The 4,039-nt window shown below is 41.3% G+C and overlaps 1 pseudogene; it reads left to right on the top strand.

Moving 5' to 3' along the window:
* The first annotated feature begins 832 nt into the window (after positions 1-832).
* On the top strand, positions 833-930 carry LOC115072639 (annotated as a pseudogene).
* The last annotated feature ends 3,109 nt before the right edge of the window (positions 931-4,039 follow it).

The following is a 4,039-nucleotide window of genomic DNA, read 5'->3' as shown; positions in this document are numbered from 1 at the left end:
TTGGGGCTAGCCTGGGCAACATGAGAACCTTTTTTTTTTTTTTTTTTGTCTTTTTGAGACAGGGTCTCCCTGAAGTCCCAGCTGACCTGAACTCACTATGTAGACCAGGCTGGCTTTGAACTCATAACGATCCGCCTGCCTCTGCCTCCCAACTGCTGGGATTAAAAGTGTGCACCACCTTGCTCAGCTGAACCTGTCTTTTTTAAAAAGCCACCTAGAAATCAATCTGGGGATCTCAAACCGGGAAAATGGCTCAATGGATAAAAGACCTGAGTTTGGATCCCTAGTACTCATATCAAAAGTTAGGTGCAGCACTGCACACCTATAACCCCAGCAGAGACAGGGCTGAGGCTTGCTGGCCAGCCAGTCTAGCAGAAACAGCAAGTTCCTCTAGGTTTCAGTGAAAGGCCCTGTCTCAGAAACAAATGGAGAGATCAATAGAGGACACTGGACTTCAAACTCTGGCCTCCACGTGTTCAGGCACAGGCATGTGCATGCTACCTGCCACCCACAAACATACACACACACACACACACACACACACACACACACTACACACAAAAAGAACTGGACCTCAAGTTAGGTGCATGCTTATAATCCCAGCACTGGACAGGCAAGAAGCAGGAGGATCTGGAGTTGAGGACTCTCTATCTTCCTATCTTTCAGGAGGATTTTTCTTTTAACGTCATGGTGCACATTTGAAATCCCAGCACTTGGGAGGCTAAAGCAGGAAGATTGTGAGCTCAAGACCACCCCAAACTACCAAAAGAGATCCTGTCTCAAAAAATAAAAATAAAATGCTTGCTTCTATACTAAATAAAATAAAAATAAAATGCTTGCACCTATACTAAAATTGGAACGATACAGAGAAGGTTAGCATGGCTCCTGCACAAAGATGTCACACAAATTCATGGTGTTCTATATTTTTTAAATAAATAAATAAATGAATAAATAAATAAATTAATTAATTAAATTAAATAAAAATAGACATAGAGGACAGGGAGATGGCTCAGTGGGTAAAAGTGCTAGCCTGATAACCCAGAACCCACATTAAAAAAACAACAACAAAAACCAGTACAGTGGCATGAATCTGTGATCCCAGCATTCCTACAGTGACATGGGAGGCAGGGGCAAGAGATTTGGCCAGCTAGCCTGGAGTACACAATACAGCAGCAGAAATAACAAAAAAGACCCTGCCTCTACAAGGTAGAAGATGAGAACTGACTCCTGAAAAATACACTCTGACCCCGACACATGCAATTGTACACACACAAATAGAAAGAAAGAAAGAAAGAAAGAAAGAAAGAAAGAAAGAAAGAAAGAAAGAAAGAGAAAGAGAGAAGGAAGGAAGGAAGGAAGGAAGGAAGGAAGGAAGGAAGGAAGGAAAGGAGGGAGGGGGCTCTTGAATGGTAAAAAGAAAAAAAGACTACTTAGTTTCTAAAATAATAATAGTAATAGTAACACAGTGAGACCAGGTTTCAAAAAACCAAAATTAACTGATTAATTAATTTAAATAGAGTGAATTAAAAAGGAAGAGACTCTCTTGTTTTCTTAGGTTGTTCCTGTAGCTCTTCTCATAGGTAACCTGTTTTTTTTCAAAACCAGATCTAATTCTGGTATGGTGGCACACACCTGTAATCCCAGCACTTTAGAGGCTGAGGCAGGAGAGCCTCAACTTCCAGGTCTACAAAGCAAGACCCTGTCTCAAAAAAAAAAACAAAAAAACAAACAAACAAAAAAAAAACACACAAAGAAACCCAGATTTGCTAAAAAACTTTTGATATGTTCCATAATTATTTACATCACCAAGGAAACAGAAGGATCTACAAGAAAGAAGCCAAACTGCTCTATTCTCTTTCTCAAATGTCAGTGGTATGTTGGCAAAGCTTCTCAGAGGAGTGAGAACAGAAAAGCGGCAGCACCAAGAAGCCAAAATGCTTCTCACATAAAGCATCAATCAAAAAATGCATGATGTGGGGCTGGAGAGATGGCTCAGAGGTTAAGAGCACTGGCTGCTCTTGCAGAGGACCCAGGTTCAGTTCCCAGCACCCACATAGCAGCTAATAACTGTCCTAACTCCAGTTTCAGGGGATTCAACTCCCTCTTCTGACCTCCACAGGCATTGCATGACATGGGTGCACTTACATACGTGCAGGCAATACACTCATACACATAAAATAAAGATAATAAATTTTTTTTAAATGCATGATGTGAAAGAAAAATCGCATTCAGGATAGTTTGCAGACAAATTTGTGTCATTGATACAACTTCCTCCAGTAATATATATTGGGCTTTTTTCCCACGTAAAAATATAGTGAAGAACATCCACCTAATAATAATTCTCTTGAGGTATTCCAGTTCATGTGTACATGTACAATCAGATTAATGAAGTTTCATGATTCAAAAGGCTAAATCCTGGCACATATGCCATACAGGGCAGCCTGGATGTTCAACTAAACCAATTGAAAAATCAAGCTTAGATAGGTAGCAATCCATTGTTCCTGAGATGTGAACAAGGAGCAAACAGCACAGAATGGCATCATTTTAAGGATGTGTCATGTGAATCCGCCTACAGACAACTCTGGGAAATGTTCCTGAAATGGGAGGAGGCTGTCATCACCTCTCCTCGGCGGCACCATGTGTGACAGAAATCATTTTCACTTGGAAGTGTATTTTGATGTGCTGCCTCCCTCCTCCACTTTTGTACTCCCCACCCTGAGAGGAAAACTTGATCTTTGCACTAACCTCTGTAATTTGCTGCTAGAGGAGGGAAGTGGGTATCATTTTACAAACCCCCATGAAGTGAGGAGCTCTGACTCAGGAAACATCCCCTTGACTCCTCCTTGTTGGACTTGGAGGGAAGCCTGGTTCCTCAAGAGAAGAAAGTGCTCACCTGGGAGACAACCCCCCACCCGCCAGGAGGTCCACTAGGACTGCTGGGAAAGAGGAACCTGCTTCTTTTTCTCTGCACCAGACTTGAGAGGAGTTAACAACAGATAACATAGTGTCCTTTTATGGGAAGAGTAGTCTGCAATTTTTCTCACTGAACTGAATGAAGGCTCAGAAAAGCCCAAGAAATCCTGGTTCAAGAAGTATTTAGGGGCTAGAGAGATGACTCAGAGGTTAAGAGCATTGGCTGCTCTGGCAGAGGACCCAAGTTCAGTTCCTAGCAGCCACAGGACAGCTCTCAACTATCTGTTAACTCCAGGTCCAGGGAATCAGTCACCCTCTTCTGGTCTCCAAGGGCATTGTATATACCTGGTGCACTTACGTCCAGGCAAAATACTTATGCACAAAATAAAAATAATAATCAATAAATAAGAAAATTTTAAGGTGAATTTAGGGCCTGAGAGATGGAGCAGCTTAACGCCAAGGCTAAAGACTTGAATCCAAGCCCCAGAACCCACATAATGGAAAAAGAACCAACTCTTGCAACTTATCCTCTAACCTCACTATATGTGTGCATGGCATGTATGCACATGGACACACATACACACACACTAAAGTATGATAAACATTTTTTTAAAAATAATGGGGTTCGAGAGATGGCTCATCAGTTAAGAGCAGTGGTGGCTCTCACAGAGGACCTCGGTTTCCAGCACCCAGTGGTGGTTAACAACCATCTGCAATTCCAGTTCCAGGGGATCTGAAGCCATCTTCTGTTCTCCATGAGCATTGCATGCACATGGTGCACTTATATACATGAAGGCAAAACACGCATACACATTAAATAAGTGAATAAATAAATAAATTTAATTTTTTTAAGGAACTGGAGAGACAGCTCGGAGATTAAGAGCACTGCCTGGTCTTCCAGAGCACCTGGGTTCAATTTCCAACACCCACATGGTGGTTAGCAACTATTTGTGACTCCATTTCCAGGGGATTCCACATCCTCTTCTGCACTCTGTGGGCTTTGCACGATATGGTGCACTTACATACATGCAAGCAAAATACCATACACATAAAATAAATAATATTTTTAATGAATAAAATAAAATAATTAAAATAAAAAAAAACATTTTTAAAGAAGTGAATTTAT

The sequence above is a fragment of the Nannospalax galili genome, unplaced genomic scaffold (assembly GCF_000622305.1).
Source record: "Nannospalax galili isolate Female #2095 unplaced genomic scaffold, S.galili_v1.0 scaffold342, whole genome shotgun sequence".
Lineage (NCBI taxonomy): Eukaryota > Metazoa > Chordata > Mammalia > Rodentia > Spalacidae > Nannospalax > Nannospalax galili.
Note: the sequence above shows the minus strand (reverse complement) of the source record. Positions and strands in the feature narration are given on the sequence as shown.